This window comes from Camelus bactrianus, chromosome 27 (assembly GCF_048773025.1).
Source record: "Camelus bactrianus isolate YW-2024 breed Bactrian camel chromosome 27, ASM4877302v1, whole genome shotgun sequence".
Lineage (NCBI taxonomy): Eukaryota > Metazoa > Chordata > Mammalia > Artiodactyla > Camelidae > Camelus > Camelus bactrianus.
Genome location: NC_133565.1, coordinates 25,103,829 through 25,127,186, shown reverse-complemented (window position 1 = coordinate 25,127,186; position 23,358 = coordinate 25,103,829).

Genomic DNA, 23,358 nt, shown 5'->3' with positions numbered 1-23,358 from the left:
GCTCCACCTCACTGCAGACTCTCTGAGAAACCATATGGAATGTGTCTCAGAAGAGCACACACTCATCTCTACTGCCCAGACAGGAGGTTGGAGCATGCATCCATCAGCCCCTGTCTTCTGTAGGTTGAGGGCTGCCCCTGGGGGTGTGAATTCCCTGGCTTTTGTTTGTTTCTGGCAGTGAATGAGCTCTGGTCTGGGAGAAATCTCTCAGACAGATAAAACAAGAGAGGAGGCAGGGGCTGAAAGCGAGTCTTAATTTTCTGAACCTCGGTTTCCTCAGATGAGTATCTACCTTGTAGAGTTATGAGAATCAAACAAGATAATATATAAAAAGCACTTAGAATATTTCTGGTACATTTCTGATTGAGCCATATGAACTATGAACTGTGTAAGTGCCAATGTGTATTCACACTTACTATTATCAGTTATAATGTTAGTTTTCCTATTTTGCAAACACAAAAGGGGGCAGCTGAGAGTGCTAACTTCCCTCAAGTCCTAGAATTGAGATCTCGGGTGTTTTTCTCTCCTTCCAGGTGCCCCACAGCCTGGGTGAGTCAGCAAAGGTCCTACTCAGAAGGACTGACTCAAGGTCCTGCCCCTCCCCTCTCATGACTGGCCTCTCTCATGCCTCATTCTGGGTGGGGTCTGGAATGCTCTGCTCACCCAGAGTCCAAATGCCACGTCCTGCTGAGCTCAGGAGGAATTTCACAGCCTCTGTATAAACCCAGCCTGGCAGGACCTGACCCCTGGCCTCTCCCCGAGGGCTGCTTCACCTCTGACTGATGGCTCCCCGAGCTCTTGCAGGGAGGAGGTGTGGTAGCCATCCCCATACTCGGGCTAGTCTCCGTGCTCCCTGTCTCATGAGCTCCTGGACATTTACACACCTGATTTGGGCCGGTTTTTTTGGCCTGGGAAGGGAGGCAAGTGGCCTAAAATCTTGACACAGCTGGGGAAGCACTGGTGGCCTTTCTCTCTTGCCTTCTCCTTCCCCAACGAATGAACACCATCAGGACACAGCATAAACAAAGTCAAAAGACAAATGACACATTGAGGGGAAATGTTTGCAATCTGTATCACACATAAAGTGATGACATATAAAGAGCCCTTTGAAACTGAGAAGAAAAAGAGCAATAACCTAACAGAAAAATGGGTATATGACATGAGGAGACAGTTCATAGAAAAAAAGAAAGGCAACTGATTCTCAAACATATGAAACTGTGTTCTGTCCCATAAGCAATCAGACAAATGCATATCAAAACTTCATTGAACAATCAGTTCTCATTTATTAAAGTGACAGTTCATTCTGAGGCTGTGCTGGCTCACGCATTACTGTGGGAGTGCAAAGTGGAAGGGAAGTTGGCAGTACCCAACCAAGTGGCATATGTAGTTACTCTCCCAGCTTAAGTGAGCCCCACTCCCATGCTGGAACCTGGTGCTCACCACTATGCTCCCCGGGGGTTCCCGTCCCCCAGCTGGCTGCCCCGTCTCCAGCTGGCTGCCCACCATTTCCAGACTGCCCACAACACACCTTCTTTCCTCATAGTGCATCCTTTCCCATGCCAGTCCAGTACTCATCCTCCCCTCACTGCCCCACAAATACAACCCACGTATTCTGTCCCTGCAAATTCTCACTAACATTTCCCTGGTTTGGAATGTACTACTTTATCCTCTAAATTCTACAAGTCTGTAAATTCTGGTTCAAGACTCACACATTCCAGAATCCCTCCCTCCCTGCTCTAGCTCATAACTAACTTCTTTCTTCTTTATTGCTCATCTTCACTACATTTGCTTCCATTAATTATCGACTCCGCCACCACCTCTGTTGCCTTCATCTCTCTTCCTTTACCTTCACTAACACCACTATCATCATCATCACCATCACCTCCACCTTTATCTTCACTAGTTTCATCTCTACATCATCTCTACCATCACTGGTTAGCTACTTCCACTGCCACTTCTGTCATCATTTTCAGCACCAATGCTCTGTTACCTTTACTATCACTTCCTTCATCACAATAATCATCACTTCCAATTTTACTTCCACTGACTTCATCTCCTTCATCACCTTCACCACTACTGCTCCGTCGTGTTCACTACCCACTTCAACCGCCACCACTTCCATCATCAGCACCTGCACTTCTGTCTTCTCCACCTTTACTTCCGTGGCTTATCCTCACTCCACCATTATGGCCACTGCTATTTATTTCTTTGACCTCTATCCTTAGTGCCTCTTCCTCGTTATTATCAGATTTTTCTTCTCTGTCTCCATGTCCTTACCTTCGACATTGAACATAGAAACCTCCTACCCTTGCCCATAAGTGATATCCATGTAAAAAATGAGCCTCTTTGTTGAAATATGAGACTTGTATGAAGAAAATAAAGCCAGATATTGCTCAAACCCTTGGGTATGGGCATTCACAGCCCTTTTCGGGCTCTAGAACTTGGCACGTATGTGAGTAGTGAGGGAAGAGAACATATGTTCAGTTCATTGGGTGGGTTCACAGGCTCAGTAGCTCCCACTCTGAGTACTGCTTCCCTATCATTATCAGAACCAGGGTCCTCCAGGCTTGAGGCCAGTGATGCAGGAAGCAGGAGCAGCGCCAGGCCGAGTTGGATGAGTGGTCAGTCCAGCCCAGCCCTTGGTCTGCCCTGTCTGTGAGGCTTGCTGGGAAAGTATGCTAGTGCTCCAAGACTCCAACCTCAGGTGGTCAGGAGTAAGTGCCAAACATCCCCAGCTGCCCTTAATAATCACTCTGACTCTCCCATCCCTGAAATTATCAAAACCCTCCTTGAACCAATTTTTGTTTCCCTCCCTACTGTCTCTAGGGTGGATTAATTCCAGATGTTTGCAGCTTCCTGGGCAAAGTACTGCTTCCTGGTTTTTTCCCCCCAAAGCATCCCTTTCTAAGTTTGCTGGGGGTCCTCCCTGTTTCCACCATTTTGAAGTGCTGAACCTCCTCCATATTCTTCATGATGTGGGCACTGTCTTCTTCTCAATACTCTTGAGAATAAACAAGACAAATACGTAAATCTACTTTCAGTCGAAGTTCCTCGGTGCTCTTATGGACATAATCACTCTTTCCCGAACTTCCCCTTGTGTAATGATGCCTTTATCACTGGGGAATGGGAGTAAGTTGGATGTTGCTCCACATCATGAAACCCACGTTAACAGTTACTCATCTGATACCTATATATGTGCCTTCAGGGTAAATTCAGAAGAGGTGCATAGCATAAAATTCTCCTTCAGATCTGGCCTCCTCTCTCACCTTCCTGTCCCTGCCTCAGGCCCCTGCCATCTGCCAAGCAATCACAGCTCTGTGCCTTTGCACTTGGGGCTTCTCCTCTTGGAATGCTGTTTCTTCCCTTCTTCTGGCTCAAGACCTAGGTTAGGCACTGTGTCCCTAGAAGACTTCCCTGATACACTAGGGTGGGCTGGATGCCTTCCACTAGGCTCCCAAAGCCCCCTGAACTCCCTCAATTAGAGCATTTATCACACTCCCACTGTAACTGTCAGGTTAGGTACCCCCATCAGGCTGCATCATCTCCACCCAAACCAAGACCTCCACAAGGGGAGGGGCCATGGTTTCATCTCTAACTTGAAATAGTTCGTATTATCGGTTTGAGATGTCTCGTTTAAGTTCCTTGTATTATGTTTATACCTATAAACCTTATCAAGACAGCTCATTAAAGAGAGGCTTGTGAATGAGATAATTCATATTCTACAGAGAGGAGCTTGCCTTTTAGAACAAACAGTGGAGGAAAACGCCGGGGCTTGGACACCGGGTCAGGGTTAGGCTCAGTACCCTGGCTGGGGAGCGCCAGCTTCCTCTCTGGGGTGGGCGGTTTCTGGATTTCTGTGCTTCCTCAGACCCACTTCCCGTTTTTGAAAACACAACTTTCCTTCTATGATGAGCTGTAGTTTCACCAGGTTCATTATTTAGCAGCTACTTTGAAGCCTTAGCTCACATTTTTCCTGGATTTTCAATATGGCATTTTAAATAGCCTTGTGGCTTCCTCATGGACTATTTACTTTTAAAGCAGAACAATTTTCTATTTATTTCTATTTTTCCCTAACAATATTTTTCAATAGTTCCTCTTACTAAAAATGACAGATTTTTTTTTTTTTGGTTCTCCCCCTATCACCAGGAGGTGCAGTTTAATTAAGTATGTGTGTTGAGGTGAGAGGTGTACCCAGATATTTCCTGTGTAAGACCCAGGTCACTTAGGACCAAGCCCCGTGCGTGTCCTTCCCTGGTGGGTTCTAAAGCTATATAGTGCCTGCTCCAGGAAGTGCTAGTGTATCTCCGTGTCCAACATCTCTTCTGTTCTGTGTTTGGACAAGGGTATTTCTGCTTTCAGGAAAGAAGTCGTGTTGGGCATGCGCAATCAGCGTGGATGGATGCAATGTGCCTGGCCCAGGGGTTTCCAGAGCTCCCACTCAGAACAGTCCTTCGCTGGAGGGGTCTGTGGGAGAGGAGGAGCTGAGCAGCATGGACAGGCAGCAACATGGCTGAAGGTCAAGCCCTCTGGGAGCAGAACCAGCTCCACTGTGGCTTGGGTCCAGTGAATTGGATCCCAGTACTCAAGAGTCTCATTGGATAGTGGATGCCTCGTCAAGACACATGAAAGGGAGACCCCTCAAAGACCTCACTCTCCCTGGCTTCTCTGGCAGAGCTTTTATCTTTTCCCTGACTTTTCCAACTGGATACATACACTTTATTTAAGCAAGGGGCAATGTCAGGGCACAGTTGATGGATGGTTGCTCTGACTCACACGTATAGCCTGACAGGCCCACTTAGCTAGCTCAGATCAGGACCACCCCCACCTCCAGGTTCATCGTCTAAGCAATGACCTTCCAGGGACCACCTGCTTTCACCCCCTTTTTGATACCAGTCTCCTTCCTGAACTGAGCTGAGTAGCCGTCTGCACAATCCTTTCTGGTGCTCTGTGTCCTCTCAAACCTAAGATGAAAGTCATCGTAGAAGATGTTTCTATTTTATACTTTAAAGCATGCTGGATGCTGCAAATAAGGCTGCTGTAGACATTCTTTGTCATGTCTTTTTGGTGACTATTCATATTCCTTTCTGCTGGTTGTCCATCTAGAGGTGGGATTGCTGGGTCAGAGTGCTATTTACCTTTAGCAGATTCTACCAAATGCTTTTCCAAAGCAGCTGAACCAACTTACCCTCCCACCAGCAGTCTCTGAGAGTTCCAGTGATTCCACATCCTCCCCAATACCTGGGATTGTCAGTCTTTTAATTTCAGTCTTTCTGGTGGGTATGTAGCAATGTCTCATTTTGTTTTTATTCACATTTATCTGACAAGTAATGATGTTGAGTATTTTTTTCGTAGCTATTTTGGATATCTTTTTTAAAGTCCCTGTTCAAATAATTTACCTATTTTTTTTTTATTGAGTTGTTTCTCTCCTTATCACTGACTTGTGGAGTTTTAAAAGTAAACATTCTAACTAGGACTATTTTGTCAGATATATGGATTGCAAACACCTCTCTGTCTTTGGTTTATCTATTCATTTTCTTAATGGTGTCTTTTGATGAACAGATTATTAATTTTAATGAAGCTTTGATGAACAGGCAATTAATTTTTTTATTGAAGTATAGTCAGTTTATAATGTGTCAGTTTCTAGTATACAGCACAGTGCTTCAGTCACACATGAATATACATATATTTGTTTTCATATTCTTTTTCACAATAAACTCAGGCAATTAATTTTAATAAAGTTATTAACTTTAATGAAGTACTTTTAAAATTCTTTAATGCCTTTTGTTGTCCTGTTTAATACATCCTTGCCCTTCCTCAGGTCATGAAGATATTTTCTTATGTTTTCTCATAAAAAGATTGTTTTACTTTCTTAATTCAGGCCTGTGATCCACTTTGAATTAATTTTTGTGTGAAGTATAAGTTAGGGGTAAGGGTTAATTTTTTTCCGACTAGAAATCCAATGACTCCGCTATCATTTATTGCAGGACATTTTTTTCTCCCATTGAAGAGCAATAGAGCTTTTGTTGTAATGGTAGCAGCTTTATTTATCATAGCCCTGCACTGAAAACAGTCCAAATGTCCATGACTGGATAAACAGACGGCGGTACATCTGTACAATGGAATACTACTCAGCAATAAGAAGGATGAACTACGGATATGCGCAACAGTAAGAATGAGTCTCAAAAACATTATGTCGAGGAAAGGATGACAGAGACAAAAGAATACATGCTGTTTGGTTCCACGTATATGAGACAAAATTAATGCATGGTGACAAAAGTCACAACAGTGGGTCTCTACTGCTGGGAGGGTAGTGATGGGGTGGACTGGTTTGTGAGGCACTTATTTTGTGCTCAGCATAATAACCCAGCTGTAAAGGTCAAGAGAGGAGATGAGGCACCAGGCTGTTAAAAATCCAGTGTACTATTACCTGCTTATGTTTTAGCTGGGTTATCTGTATTCTTGATCTGAGCTGTCTTGGAACAAATGGGCATTTCCAGGACTGTAGCAGGGCATTAATTACTTTCTATAGAGCCCTGGAATATGGAAACTTCTAGAGTCATAGATCCTTAGCTTGAGAAGCAATGAGCAAGAAGTAAGCAATCTTAGGACTCATTTGACTGAGCCATCTCACTTTATAGAGGAGACAACTGGAGCTGACAAGAAAGCGGACTGCAAAAATGAAACTTGGATCAAACTCTTTACTCCCGAAAGCTAAACGAGTTCTATCATCATCATCATCTTTGTCATCATGGCTGCTAAGATTTTGCAGACTTTCTGCATGCCAAGCACTGTGCTAAGCCTTATCTGATTAATCCTCCCAACAAGCCCATGAGGAGGGTGCTAGTATTAGTGCATGGCACAGGTGAAGAGTCTGGAGCTTGGACGGGCCCGAGTCACACAGCCATGTCTGCCTGGCTCAGTGCTGCCTGAGTTTTCATAACTAGACACCCTGGGCTCCCCCAGTGCTTCCATTTCTCAAACATGTGGTTGTCGTAGTCCTCAGTGCTCACATGGTCTTTGAGTGGTCCTGGCCTTCTGTTCCTGGAGGGTCTGGAACCACACAGCATCTTCATGGGTCTTCCCCTGTCTGCTGTGATCCCTGAGGCTGCATTCATTTGGAAGCTACCTCCAGAGGTGCAGATGTGATGGGTCTTCACCTACAGCCTGTTCCATTGTGCTCCCCACTCCATCTTCTCTATCTGTTTGGGTTTTGCCCTCTGTGTAGTGTTGGGCCAGACCTCTTTGGGCACCTCTTATGCAGCCCAGCCTTGAAGGGTGATGTGAGGCTGCATTTTGTATGCACCCGTGGAAGGCTCATGAGCAAGTGTGAAAGATGACTCACCTTCACACCAACCCTTAGTTGCCCTCAACCCCCGAGCCCCTAGATTCATGCACCAGATTGTCTCAATCTTTCCCTATTGGGTGGAGACTTTATAGGTAGAAGTGACATACTGAGAAGAAACCCTAAACCAACTTGAGATTCCTTTTCTGCCCTGCAGACCATGAGGCCACGTTTGTATGTGCATGTGTGCGCGCGCACACATACTCAGGGGGGCAGAGCCTCAGGGCTCCAGGATTGGGGCTGCTGTGCGGTGGGATTTAAGGGGGGCTGGGAATTAATTTTCATCTTGACTCATGTGGCCCATCCCCTCGTTTCTCCCTCCTTGGGATGGCTGTCGCTTTGTGTTGGTGACAGGCCTCTGTTGGGAGTCCTCTCCCTCCTCTGGATCTGAATCGTGCTGCCTGCAGCTGTGCTGAGTCTTCAGGAGATACAATCCCAGGCCAAGTGCAGGGCAATTTTATGCCTACTGGGCAAGAGCTGGGCTGGACAACCCAGAATCAGGGACTTCTGCCACCCTGCTCCCTGAAACCCTAAGCCAGAGGCAAGCCTCAGCAGCCTCCTGGCTACCTGGCTTTCCTTAGGGAGAGGAAGAGGAAGAAAAAAAGTAGAGAAAAAAGAAAAATGAGGAGGGAAAAATAGTAAGAAGGAGGTGCCCCCTTTCACTGTCTCAGTTTTATGCCATGGTCCCTTTCTGGATCCTTCCCTGAGGGAAATGTGGGGATGGAGGACCAGCAGATACCTCATCCCTAAAGTGTTTATGATTTTAGGGGCTGCTTCCAGACAGGCCCCCAGAGATGTCTGTTGTTAAATATAATCATGGAGTTGTCTCGAAATATTTTAAAAGTGTGTCGGGGTCAATAGTTGGGTCCTGTGTAGTCATAAATATAGGACACTGATTTATGTATTTGTTTATCTATCTAGCAAATAAATAGCCCCTGATGTGCTAGACCATGGCATAGCAGGGAACGGGAGTCATGATCCCTGCCCTCCGGGCCCTGGCGCTTTCAGGGGAGGGTTTCCAGCAGAGGTAGGCACAGATGGATGACACTCAGGAAGCAGACAGTCTTGAGCCCAGGGGGAAAGAGTTGTGGTAAGGAAATGGGAGACAAGACTCTCCTAGATCGGAGGTCAGTGGAGGGATTCCGACGTCTGTCTGGGAAGAAACAGCTCTTCATTAGCACATGGTCTACGGCAGCATTCCCTCTATAACGGCAGTTAGATAGCTGTGACAAAGGCTATACAGCCTGCAAAGCTGAAAATATTTACTATTTGGCCCTTTACAGAAACTATGTGCCAGCCCTGACCTAGACTATAAGCTCCTAGAGGACAGGACCCGATCCCTATTTTGGAGCCTGGAAGTCCTCAGCACAGTGCCTGATATATACCTGATGCTCGATACGTGTTTGTTGTGTGAACAAGTGAGGACAGGACAGACTAAGGGTAGGACGTGGCAGAGAGGATCCAGGAGGATTTGGTGAAGGAAGGGAGTGGGGAGAACAAAAGGGGGAATACAGTGACCCTCGTTATTCATGGATTATATTTTTTTCAAATTGACTACTTGTTAAAATTTACTTGTAATCCAAAATCAGCTCTGTGGCATTCACTCGTGGACATGCACAGATCAGTGGAAACTCTGAACTCTGAGGTTGGACAAGGCTGTGCCCCGCCTTCTTGTCTCAGCTCTCATACTATAAATAAGTGTCCTTTTTTAGTCTAATTAGTGTCTCTTTTTTTACATATTTGTGCTTTGTGTGAGTGACTTGGCTGTTCAGAATGGCTCCCAAGCATCACACTGAAGTGCTGTCTAGAGTTCCTAAGAGCAAGAATGCCATGATGTGCCTTTATAGAGAAAATACACACGTTAGATCTGCTTAGTTCAAGCCTGAGTCCTAGTGCTGTTGACTATGAATTCAGCACATTAGTGAACCAACTATATCTATTAAACAAGATGTGCTTAAACAGAAACCCACATAAGACAAGATTATGTATTGATGGTCAATGACAATGTTGTGACCAGAGGCTGGCAAGAGCCTAAGCCCATATACCCACTAGGAGCAATGGTTCCACGTTCACTAATTCAGTGTAAGTGGTGACTCTACAGAATATAACTACTTCAAATAATGAGAATTTACTGTCGATCAAGTAAGTGGCGAGAAATAGACAAAATCTATGAGAACTGACCAAGAGAAGAGAGGGACAGGGTGGCATGAAGAGGATGGAAGAAGGACAGCGGCAAGTGGCAAGGGGCCAGGATTCTTTGGGCTGAACTAGGGCCAGCCGTCGTGAAGCTGTGAAGTGACTGGGACATCGGCACTTCCAGCCAGAGGCCTCAACAAGGGCCAGGGGCCCACACAGAGAAGTGCCCGGGCCCCACCGAGATGCAGTGGGAGATGAGAAATGGTGACCCAGCTGAGGTGCAGGGGGTGCAGGGTGTGGGTATATCTGGAAGGGAATTCTTTGACCAGGAGAGCACCCCAACGTGCAGTGGGGTTGACCCTCCCTCCATGGCATGGGAGACAGACTGGTGAGGACCTTTCAGCTGACACCAGGCTTCCTGAACCTCACTCATGAAGGCGCATCACCCTCAGAGCAGAGGAGTCTGCACTGGGCAGCAGGCCTGTCCTGTAGGCCAGCTGTCCCTGGGCAAAGTCAGGGACAGGGGGACCTTAACAGAGCAGGGAGGGAATGCAGGATGTCAGGCCAAGACTGGGGGCTTCAGGGGAACGTCTGCCCTCTCCTCTGTGTTCCTGGAGGAGGCAGTGGACAGGGAACCATAAAGGCCCCTCCATTCAGAAACAACCTGCAAGGAAAACTGGCTGGGGTTAGAATTGATTTAATCCTTACCATTGATCTGGAACTCATCAGGCAGAAAACTGCTCCCTAGCCCCACCCCAGGCACACCTTGTTTTGTCAATGTTCTGTTTACACACAAATAACCTTTTATTGGCATAAAAGAAAAACCTATTAAGTCATAGGTTTTCAAAATGGAAAATACCTCAAGAAATCCAGTTCCTTACCTTGGAGCAAATAAATTACTATCATGCCTACATCACAGATTAGGACCAGGGCCCAGGGGCCCTTACAGATAACAAGGGGTGACTTCAATGTAGGTCCCCTCTTTTTAGGGTCTCCATCTAGACTGGCTTGGCTCCCCCCATGTGGTTTTGGGACTTGACTTTCTCCATTTGATCCCCATTTTCCTCCAACACATCTCAGTGTAAGGGTGCCCAGTGCCAGCTCTGCGCTGGCCCATCTCTTCCTGCCCTAACTTCACCCCCCCCCCCGAGCCCTAGCCTGGCTCCCTGGCCCCACACCCTGACCCTCACACTTCTCTGTCCGTGGCTGCTCTCTGTGGCCCCAGAGAAAAGTGGCTGCGAGGGTGCAGACACGGGTGGGCTGCCGGGTAGAGCAGGGTTCTGTGGCTCCTTGCAAACAAGGCTTGCTCTGTGTGCCGTGCCGCGGAGGCCAGCTGCCGGGGGGAAGCAAAGGAAAGAAAATCTGTTTTAAAAAGCCCAGGTGAAGGCCGCCAAGACAAATACACCCAGCCAAGGGAACAGGAGGGCTGGAAGATTCCAGATGTAGAGGCCTCCCTCCACCACCATGGTCTGACCAAGGGGCTGGGCAGATGAAGGAGGGAGAGGAAGGTGCCAGGCAGGGTGTCTTTACCTGCTGCCTCCTGAGCCCAAGCAGGAGACATTTTCCCCGAGACAGGCCCTTAGTGGCTGGGGGACTGAACTGGATTCAACCCAACAGCTCAAGCTTCAGTTGGAAACTCATGGTCCCACAATGGGCAGCAGAGGAAGGGGTATGTGGACAATGCCTGGTTTAGTCCCAAGTGATGACCAGCAAAGGACAGTGTCCTCTGCTCCTTCTCCCAATCCCACTCATTCCAGGCCCCCGTCTCCCTCACTCTGTGTCACGTGGCCCTTCTGTCAACACTGGCTGAGCAAGGGGGAGCTGAGGGAATGTGTGGGTCCTTCCTTTATTGCTGTTCTGGGAACCCAACCTGGGCCTGATGGAAATGTACCCTCTGAAAGGACAGCCCGTGGTCTCCCAGCACGGGACGTTTACCCAGGGCGGGCCCCGGTGAGTCAGGGGGCCACATGTCCTGGGAGAGACTCATGCCGGCGGGCTGCAGGCCTGAACAGTAGGGCATTTTGCTGCTGCCTCATCCCTAATCGTCTCTCACCAGCACAGGGAGAGAGGGAGGAGAGCAGACTGGCTGCAAAGTTGGCACAAGGGGGAGGACCACACGGACTGGAGCAAGTCCGCAGACCGGGTTGGGCAAATGAGCCTGGGGCCGGGCCGCTAGGCAGAAGCTCTCTGCAAACAGCACCCCCCCCACCCCCAGTGTTGGGAGCAGACTTGTGTTGGCCTGATGCCAGGACAGACACAAGGGGCAGGCCCAGAGGGGCAGGGCAGAGGGACAGAGGTCTCCACGAGCAACCTCATGGTATGGCCGAGGCCTCCTGGCTGAGACTGGAGGGTCATTTCTGACTTTTTGAAGGGCTGGCCCCTAGAAGAGAGTGATGCTGCTCTCTAGGGCCCCCAAAGGAAACTGGAGTGATGGAGTTTAAGAACCTGGAGACATGAGGAACTTGTCAGTGATTGAAAGATCTCTCTGAGGATGGATGATGTGTTTTAGAAGATAATGCGCACTCTTCCACTAAATATGTTCACACAAAAGGGATGGCAGCCACTTTGGAAGGACGTTTGAGGGGAGTCACAGACTGGATGGATGGCTGCAACAGATACTCATTAGAGGCCTGTCCCATCCTGAGAGTCTCTAAGTCCTAGGAATCGAGTTAGTGACATGCATGGTGGCAAGTGTCTTAATCTCCCTGAGCCTCAAATTCCCCATCTGAAAAACTGAATTGTCTGGGTCACATCATGGTGGAGACCAAATGAACTTTCACACCCAAAAGACTATAGTGACACGCAAGACATCACTAACATAGGTTCTCAGTTAAATGTGGGTAGCGATTAAATTATCAAGGTCAGTAGTTAAAAACACCAATAGTGCGACCCTGATATCTGCTGAAGTCTGTAGTGCCAAGCCTGTTCCCTAAACCAACAGACTGAACACATACACACACACACACACACACACACACACACACACACACACACACACACACACTCTCTTACCTCTTCCCATCCTGAAGATTCTTTCAGCTTAGTCAGGGAGCAGATATGCTTCCACCATCTGGCTAACTTTCACCTTTTTAAAAACAGACTGAACTCAAAGATCATCCCTTCTAAGTTCTTTATGATCTACTGTTTGGTGTTTAGTGCATCATGAAGGTGGGAGAGTTTAGTGGTAAAGAAAATGTGCTTTAAAATTGAACACACCTGGGTTAAAGTCCCAGCCTGTTCTTGACTGACTGCAGGAACTTGTCCTCCCAGAGTCTCAGTTTTCTCATCTGTAAAATGGGAATAATAAAGTTAGGAAACTATACTCAAGAGTTGTTGTGAGGATTAAAGAAAGAAAGTATGTGGATATTTAGTACAGGGCCAAGTACGCATTAAACGTCCAATAGATTTAGCTCTTGTGATTGTGATTACGGAAGCGGTGCCCAACACAGTGGGAGCTGGGAGTGTGGGTGACTGAGCGGATGGAGAAAAGACCAAACAAACAGACATTCGCCTGTCCCCTGGCTGGCAGGGATGAACTCGTCACGACCTTCTGCGGTGGGCCCCATGTACACTGCGTACCTGCAGTGGAAGTGCACTGTGTTAGGGGTCAAGGAGCAAGGTGAATCTCTTAAGGGCAGGGAACTGAGGGTCCAAGGGGCCCAGGCTTTATCTCCGGTCCCACCAGAGCTGCTCTGGAACCCTTCAGAGGAGGCCCAGGAGGGCGATCCTTGTTGGGGAGCCCTGGAAAGTCCTTGTGCCACAGCCTGGGTTCCATCCACTCTTGCGCAAGCCTCACTCCCAGGGTGACTGTTGCTTCTGGAGTTTGTTTAAGGAAAGCGGTGGAGGGAGCACGAACATTGGAGCCACTCGTCGTCCGGCTGTGGCTATGCAAGCAGACACACAACAAAGCCGCCCATTGAAGGCCAGGACTACCGAGGCCCATAAACAGCCTGCAGAAGGGACACCTTGTCCCACGTTTACACAAAAGCACCCAGGGCTCTATTTAGAGACCCACACACTGGACTAAGCACAGATAGGTTTATTTCTGATTGTCCACATGGCCCCCTGGGATTGTCTCTGAAGAGTGACTCTACTACCTTGTTGACCCAAAATTACCTCCCTCACCCACCCCCAGCCATTTTAGTCTCTCTGAATCTTTTCATTAAAACAAACAAACAACCTAGTCTATTAGGTTTTTTAATTTTTTCTTTCTGGAACATGGTTTAGCCAGGCCCTCTGAGAGGGCTAAGCTTGGGCCAAATAAGGATGTTTAAAATTTAATTATTTTGATGTTACCAAGTAGCAGAGACCGGATTTTTTTTGCGGGGGGTGGTGTGGGGTGGGGTGGGGTGGGGGTGGGGGAGAAGGAGCTGGGGGGGGCACAGGATGTGAAACACAGGCCAGCTGCAAACTTGGAGCCCATGATGGTTGCTCTCTACCTGGGCAGGAAGAACTTGTAAAATGCAAACAAGAGCCAAATGACTCCTGGACCCAAACTTCCCCTCTTCTATCTAGACACTCATGGGGAGGGAACTGAGGATGGCAGGGGCATTGCCAGGTGTCAGGCTCTGAGCCCAGAGTATGTGTGTTATGCACCCATTCTGGGTGGCACTATAGGGAGGGATGGGGGAGCTCTGGGGTCAGCTGGATGAGAGTTGAAATCCTGGCTCCACCAGGGAAACTTCTGATCTCTCTGTGCCTCAGTTTCCTCACCTGTAAAAGAGGATGGCAGAAGAACCAACCCATAGGGTTGTTGCAAGGATGAAATGAAGTGATGTTTGCAAAGCAGTCAGAACAGTGCCTGGGTCTTGGCAAATAATCATTATTATTCCCACATTAGAGAGGAGGAATCAAGGCTCGCAGAGATCATTCAGGGTGCCCAAGGTCACACGGCTAATCAGTGGTGGAAATGGGTTTCAAGCTCGAATCAACCTGGTCCAGAGCTGGTGGACTTGCCCTCACCCTGCACTGCCACGCAGAGGAAGGGGATTCCACCTTTGACTTTGATGCTTTTTAAAGAAATATCAAAATTCCAGCTTTCTTGAAAAAATTCTTGGGTGGGTGCTCCTACTGAGCTGGTGCACCAAGAGGCTAAGCTGGTCTCAGGGATGACACAGTCCCCGCCCTCAGGGAACTCAGTCCAGCGGGGGCACCAAAACTCAGTGCCCAGCCACTGTGGTGCGAAATGTGTAGAAGCTTAAAGATGAGGCACTTGCTGAGCACAGGAGTTTGGGAGCTCACACAAAGCTTGGGACAAGTCACCCAGAAGAGAGCAGGGATGTTGGAACCAGTTTCTCCCATCATCCAGAGTCCCTGAGATTCATCCATGTGGCAACTAGATCTCAGCAGCCCTTGCAAGGACCATGGGTTGACAGAGCCTGGCTGCTTGTCTCCATGGGGTCCTGCACATGGCCTGGGATGATGCTGGCTTTATGACCCTGCTTCCTGTGGTCTCAGAACCAAGTCCCCCCGAGACACCAGCGCCCCCTGTAGGCAGCATTCCCTGAACTCCGCCTCCTGCCTCTGTTAGCACAGCTGTCCTTCTATTAGGCCCATTCTTTACAGTAAACCCCGAGAGGCAGGGCTCTTTTCTCACTCACTCTGCAGTGCCCTGCCTCACCCCAATGCTGTGCCTGACACGCTGCCCGCAGACGAAGCTGCTCCAGAGACATCAGCTCAGTGGGCTCTGCCTGTCCTCATTCAGCCCCAGAAGCGCTGGTTAGCATCCTAACAGTTCACATTTATCGAGCCCTGGACATGTGCCCGGAGCTGTGTTTCTTGCTTTGCTGCTTTATCTCAATTCTCACATCAGCCCAGGCTCGGAGGTGCTTGTGTTTTTTCCATTTCACAGATGAAGTGACAGAGGCAGAGAGAAATCACACAGGTTACCAGGGGCAGTGCTGACCTTGATGGCAGGTGGCTAACTCTTGATCATCACACTGTCTGTGCTGCCTCCCACACGTGCAGGTGAGGGGCCTGGGGGCCTGAGGATGGGCTTGGAAGGGCCAGATGTGAGAACGTCCTATGCTCACTCTGGACCCAGAGTGTGGGCATATTCCCGTGAGATCTTTCTGCTCCCGTCCTTAGACTGAGGTCCAGGCAGGCCCTCGGCACCCAACCCTCACCTCTCCTGAGACCCCGAGAACTGATGTCCCCCAGGCTTGCCCTCCTATGGAGGCCCTGTGTTCTAGACCTTTCCTGACCTACCCTCCACCCCTGTCAGGGATTCTTTGGCTTCCCAAGGTGCTCACCCCATAGGGCTGCGTTACAGACAACTGTCCTTCTTCCCTAAGAGGGGCTTTCTGGAGACAAGGCATTAAGACAGAGAGGAGAATTTCAATGATGAATTTTATCAGGGCCTGCGTCAACCTCTCCAAAGCTGACTAAACCTTCTGACTGGAGCTGCTTCCTCCAGGACTCCTAAGGCTCCTATGCTGGTCTGCCTGACCTCTCACCATCTCTCCTCTTGGAGCTGTGCAAGCTCAGATGCCTGCCGCAGCCACAGCAGAAAGGCTCAGCACCCTGATCCCTGCCAGGCCCTAGGGGAGCAGCCTGTCTGAGCAGCAGATCTCACCTTGGGATCAGCTCCTGCTGTTTCAGGTGCCTCAGGCCTCTAAGGACCATAGAATAGAGCTCAAGCTCTTCCTTCTTCAAAACTGGGAGATTTCTGGCACCCTCAGGGAAAGATTTTATATTTTGTCTCCTGCTTTTCTTTAATAGCAATCGGATGGAAACTGCAGAAAACCCTATGCTCAGCAAAATCTCCCTCTATAAGGAAATAGCAAGAAACCACGTTCCAGAATGAACACCAGGCCAGTTTAGGTGTTTCTTGGAGCCTCTGGCTTGGTTACATAATGCCTGGTGGTCCAGCCCAGGCGAGCTGGCACCCCTGGAGCTTGGCAAGCCCCCTTTGCTTTGTAAGCCCCCTGCTCTGGGCTGGTCAGGCCCCTAGGAAGGCACAGGCTTTCTCTGTAATTAACTGTTGTCTTTTTAATACTGACTCCTCCCTGTGCCCCTTCTCCCCTGCCCCTTGGCTCATTTTTCATGGAAAAAACAACAGTTTCCTTGATGAGCTCAGTGTACAGGCAGGAACTGAACCTGTCTGGGCTTTTTGCTTCTCCATTGGAGGGGTGAGGATTAAGTGACCTGTGGTTTTCACTTGGAGCCAACATTCCATGATTCTTCGGTTTTTCTTGTGGAGCAAAGCTTCTCCCTGTTCTTGAGTCTGCAGACTGTGACTGAAGGGGACGACTTCCATGCAGAGCCATCAAGTCCCCTCCAAGTTGGCTGTGACTAATCCTGTCTTCGCCCCCACCTAGCAATGACACACACATATACACAGGATCTCAAGCAAGCATGCCTCTCGTGGGTTGCCTTCTTTCTTTCATTCATCCACTCATCCATCCATCCATTCATTTACTTACTCATTCATTTGTTTCATGACTGTTCGTTAAGCTCCCACTAGGTCCTATAGACACAGAGGTGATGGGATTCCCCTTCCTGCCTTCGAACTCACAGACGGGCAGGGGGTGGGGGTGGGGCAGTGTGTAGCCCAGACAGGACAATGCTCAGTGAAAGATCTAGTGCAGTGGTCTGGTAGGGGGCTGTGAGGATAAGTGCCCACAGCATCCTGGATATTTCACCATCTCCTCAATTTCTGCTTGCTCGCACTGGGCCCAGAGCGCAGACAGATGCCTGTGAGGTGCCCTGAACACTTTGGAGATGTCCTCTCCAGTCCTGTGCCCAGGAGGGTTGGCCAAAGTTCTGGAAGGTCCTGCAAGTGGGGAAGTTGGAACCATACCCTGGGCCCCTGAGTGTTATCACATTGGTGATTCTTATCATGATGACAGCTAGCAAGACTCTAGACTCCACTTAAGACAGGGTGAAAATAAGCACTCAGGCTTCATTGTAGAATTCCAGAACCAGCACTGTCATCTGTGTCTCGGCAGGCAGGGAAACTGAGGCATAGATTGGACGAGTCATTTGCCTAGTGTCCCCAGCTAGGAAGAGGCTGAGCTGGGAGAATGCCCAGGTCTCCTGACTCCAGGCTGGTCTCCAGCAGGCTCTGGTTCAGTCACACAGCTGTAATCGCTTACACCCCCGCTTCCTAGAACCTTCCCTGGGCGGTCCTGAATCAGACGGCTTGGCCACAGCAAATGCTGCTGTGCTAGCAGACGGGGTGAGCTCATCCCCTGAGATGGCGTGGCAGGATTGTGGTGGCAGCCTGGGCTTCTGCTGCCGCCTGAAATCATGGATGAAAATAGCTTGCCTGCGGTCTATTGATACCTAATACTCTATCATCAGATTGGGGAAGTCAATTAAAAGTGTCTGGTTTCCCTTGAGGGCCTGGGAATTGCACAGAGGCCAGGGACCAGTGGCCAAAAGGAACAATGCCATAAGTCCCCTTTTACAACATCAAAGCCAGAGGCTGCAGGCTGCACCTAGTGGGTCTGGTGGAGGCATCAGGCAGTTCCCAGGGACTGGCAAAGAGAGACCAGCCCTCCAGTCTGAAGAACAGGCTCAGACTCAGGTTGCAGAAACATCTGGCTCTCCTGGAAAATGCACAGGAAACAGCTCAGGATGGGAGGGCCCTAGGATTGCCCTGGAACTTCCTGTGGCCAATGGTATGAGTTGGGAGTGACTGTGGCTGGTTCCAATGGGACCTCAGGGACACTGAGGTTAATGTTAATGTGCAGACCAGGGCCGAGGTATGAGTGCCCAGGGGAATGCAAACTCCTCTGCTGTCACATGTGAAACACAGGAATGTGGACCTCTTCTCCTCTCCAACTCAGTGCTGACCTGGGCCAGCCAGCAGGAGACAGAAACCAGAGTCTCCAAGCCCTACTCCAGCTGAAGTCAAACTGCCCCCTCCCCAGGACGGTTTGACCCTCTGTGGGCTGCTGGTCTAATGTGGTTCCATCTCATTACTCAGCCTGCTCCCCTTCCACCTTTGGCCGCATTGGCCTTCCTCTTTTCAGGCCCCCAGGTTCCATCTTGCCTTGGCTGGATGGTGAAAACTGTGAGGGCACAGGGATAACAGGCTGGGCCAGTGGTGTCCACACTTGAGAATCCAATATCCAGATCACTGTGGAGGGCTTGTTAAAACAGAGTGCTGGGCCGCATCCCCAGAATTTCTGACTCAGTAGGTCTGTGATGGGTCCTAAGAACATGCATTTTAAACAAATTCCTGAGTGATGCCGATGCTGCAGGTCCAGGGACCACACTTTGAGAACCACTGTGCTAAGCAATGACCAGATGAGGAAGGGGGCATCTGTAGCTGATATAGCCAAGGAAGACCTCCCTGAGGAGGTGACATTGAGTTGGAACCTGAAGGACAGGGAAGAGCCAGACATGCAAAGGTCTAGGGATTCCTAAACTCTTCTGTGGCACAGGTGCTGGGACAGTCTGGCGAAGCCAAGAACCCCATCCCCAAATGATGTTTTTAGATGCATAAAATAATACACAAGGAGTTACATAGGAAAATTAATTAAATTCAATTAAACGGAAATCCACCTTAACCTATGGACCCGCTGGCTAAGAACCTCTAGGGAAAAAGTGTTTGGGGAAGAGGGAACAGCAAGTGCAAAGACTCTGAGATGGAAATGAACTTGGCAGGTCGGAGTTCAGACCAGGGGCTGAGCTTAATGGGTGGAGAGGATTAAAAGCAGGGGCCTGGGGCTGCGGGACTGGCTTTCATCTGTATTCCCAGTGTGCTAGAAGACATCACTTTTAAACAGGGCATTGAGGGGGTCAGATTCATGTTCTAAAAGATCACTTTGGCTGCTGGATGGGGGATGGGATGTTAGGGGGACAAGCGGGAAGGTAGGAGGCCTATGAGGGGGGTTGCCAGACCCTGGGATACACAGGACCTGTCTTTGACTCAGAGTCTGCAGAGGAGCCTGGGGAGTCAAGAGGGACTTGGGAGGCATAACTGAGTGAAATGCCTGTGTTGGACACAGGGCAAGGCAAGGGAGGACAGGGATTTCGGGTTAGAGGCTAGCGCTGACTCCGTTCCTAATTCACCATGCCACTTTGGACCAATTGCTGCGCCTCCCTGTCCTCAGCCCTAGTGGGTAAAGGGAGGGGTGGACTAAACTCTAATTGCGAGTCTATAAGGGTTCGGTGGGGGGAGTGGCGAACCCTCTGGCTGAGAAGTGCTGTTTGCCCGGGGAGGGTGATACCCGCGGCGGCGGCGCCCCAGTGGCTGCCCAGCCTGGCCTGCGGGCCGCTCTGCAGGCAGAGGGGGCGGCGGCGGCGGGGGAGGCGGCGGCCGCGACAGCCAGGTGGCGGAGCGACAGGGCGGCGAGGCGGCGAGGCGCCTCCGTCTGGCTGCCAGCGGCGACGAGGCCGGGTCCAGCCGTGCCGGCCCAAGGCAGTGGGAACCCAAGGGAGGCTCCGGCGGCCGCGCGGGGGCGAAGCTAGCGCCCTCCTCCTCCGGCTCGGCCTGCTCCTCCTCCTTCTCCATCTGCTCCTCCTCCTCTGGGCAGAGCGTTTGGAAAAAAAGGAGCGGCAGAGGGGCGGAAAGCCGCTGGCCAGCTCCGCACGGCCCACCAGGGCAGCGAGTGCTCAAGAGGAAAAGCTACCACCTCAGCCCGGGCTCCCACTCACCCGCATCCCTACTCCCGAGGTCCCGCGCCAGAGGCCTGGAAGAGGGGGGTCTCCCCACCCGCCGGACCCTGCTGGTCCCCCCGCAGGGAAGTGCTTTCCCCGCTTCACTGCCGCAGCCCCTCATTCCCTCCCTCAGATCCTCGAATTGCAGCCTGGAGATTGCGTTTGGGAGGCTCTGTCATTTACTCAATCAACAAACTTTACTGAAAAACCTCTCTTTGCTGGCACAGAACTGGGCCCTGGTTGCTACACAAATTAAGATCCAGTCCCTGCCCTGGGAGAGCACCGGTCTGATGGTGGAGACAGAAATGTACAGTAACACGAACTGAGCACCCATTTTTGGCCAGGTTTTGAAGGTAGATAGTGTTATTCCCATTTACAGATGAGGAGACAGGTACTGTACATGATAGACTAAGATAATAGATGGGTGAAATTACCTTTACAATACAGTATAAAAAATCCTAAGGAAGTGAATCTCTTAGAATATATAGATCTCTTACAAAACCCACCAGAATGGCTACAATTAAAAAGACTGAAAATATCAAGTGTTGTCAGGGATGAGGAGCAACTGGAATTTTCATACACTACTGGTAGGAGTGTAAACTGGTACAACCAGTACAAACACTTTAGAAAATATTTGCAAGTGTCCATTAAAGCTAAACCTGCAAAAATCCTCATGATGCAACAGTTCCACTCCCAACTGCACTGAGTGCTTATATCCAACAAAAGTCACATTCAAGAATGTTTATAGACGCTTTATTCATATATAATAGCCCCAAACTGGAAACAACCCCAATGTCAATCATCAAGGAAAAGTGTGAATAAATTGTGGTATAAGCATACAGTGGAATATCGTGCAGCAATGAAAAAGACTGACTTAATGCTGCAAACAACATAGATGGGTCTCACAGACACTATTCAGAGAAAACAGTACATATTGTTTAATTCCACTGATATGAAATTTTGGGACAGGAAAACTGACCTAAGGTGATAGAGGTCAGAATAGTTGCTACGTTAAGAGATGACTGACTAGGGGGACACAAGGAGCCTTTGTGAGGGCTGGAAATGCTCTAATTCTCGATCTGGGCAGTGGTCACACTGATATAAGCATGTGTAAAAACTAGTCAAATTCCACACTAAAGATCTGTGCACTTTACTTTATGAAAGTTATGTCTCAATTCAAACAAAGCAAAACAAAGAGCTCCTGCCTATCAGCAAGGACAAGCTAGGAAGAACAAAGTTTGACAGGCAAAGTATATAAAATGGTAATTCGCAGAAAGAGAGGTCCTAAGAGCTAACAAGTATTTGAAAAGATGCTCAATCTCATTAGTAATAAGATAAGTATACATTGAAACACAATATTACTCAACACCCATCAGAATGGCAAAGATTTGCAAAGTGGATAGGTACCTAGTGTTGGCCAGGATGTCAGGAGGAAGGGGCTGGAGCACTGCTGGAGCCCAGGCAGGTAACTAGTTGGCTCAGGTAGTGTGGAAGCAGTCAGGTCAGCAGCCCTGAGTGATATAAAGTAAGTGCACGACTTGGATCCCAGAGACCCGACTCTCAGTGCTTATGCAGACTGGCAAGGGGGCTGGAAGGATGGCATGTTCACCATGGCATTTTTTATGGGAGTGCTGCACTGGGTGCAACCTTGGTGTTCATCAAAGGGAGGGATAAGTAAAGCGGTGGGGACACACCATGAATGCTGCGCAGCAGTTAGAAGCAACAAACTTCTAATTGCAGAGTATGCAGAGTGGTGCTCAAAGAGTAAGGTCAAGTGAAACAAGTAAGAAACAGAACTAGATTTACAGCCTAGTACTGTGTACGTAAGTTAACCGCCTCTGCCACCGCGCGCGCACACACACACACACACACACACACACACACACGACAGCTCTGAGCATTTTATGAGGATATGTTCATGGTTAAGGGAATACATTAAATATCAGAGTGGGTGCTTAAGGGAGAGCGAGAGTAAAAATTGGGGATAAAGGAGAAAATAATAATAATATATGACCCAGTCATTCTACTTGGAGAGAGACATGAAAGCGTATGTCCACACCAAGTGTTCTGTATGCATGCTCACAGGAGCTTTACTTGTGATAGCCAAAAAGTGGAAACAGCCCCAATGTCCATTAACAGATGAATGGATGGACAAATTGTACTATAGCCATACGATAGAATGCTACCCAACAATTAAAGAGGAAAAACCAGTGATACACGCAACACGGATGACTTGCAAAATAATTATGCTGAATGAAAGAATCCAGACAGTATGATTCCATTTATATACACTTCTAGAAAATGCACGTTAATCTATAGTGAAAGAAGGCAGATGAGTGGTTGCCCCCAGAGTTGGGGGTTAGGGGAGGGAAGAGGCGGGAGGGAGACATTACCAAAGGGCACAAAGAAACTTCTGGGGGTAATGGATTTGTTCACCTCCTGGATTATGGTGATGGTTCTTCAGTTGTATAACATGCCAAAACTCATCAAATTGCACACCTGAAATATTATTCTATGTCAATTAAATCTATAAAAAAGAAAGAAAATAGGAAAGGGCTTTGCATTAACTAATGGTGATCGTATACCTTGAGCAAGGAATACAATTAACCCAACTTGCTATGCTTGAAATTAAAAACTAAAACAACAACAAACACAAATAAAGCTTAGCCGATTAAATGATTTTCCCAGACCTCCCAACTGGGATGCTGACTCCTAGAGCATCGCCATCATACCCTGTGGCTCAGGGCTTGCGCTAGTTCAAGGTGCTCTACAGGCATCTGTATTGGTTGGGGAGAGAGGAGGTGACCATATTCGCCCAAGCTTTAGGGGTCATGTCGGGGAAAGGCATTGGGCACTTAGAGATGAGGGGCAAGGACCTGACCTCTAAGCCTTCCCTAACCAGTTGGGGAAAGACACACTTGGACAGATGGTCACAGTGCTGGGTGAAGTCAGGGTGAAGGCTTCCTGGAGGAGGTGATTCTTGAGTTCAGGTAAGTGCCTGGCCTGGGGTAAACATTCAGTGAATATTATCTATTTATTATTACTGCTTCCCATGATCTTAGGGAGGGGAGAGTGGAAAGGAAGATGGCGTTCCAGACAGAGTGAAGTGTGCTATCCAAGGCAGGTTGGGCATGTTGGAGAGCCACAGATGATTTGCTTGACTGTGACTAGGGAGTGGAGCAAAATAAAGGGGAGATCTTTTCAGGGCTGGTTGACATCCCCCTGAAAGCAAGCCTCTCAAAGGACATGCGGGCATGGGAAGTTCAGGG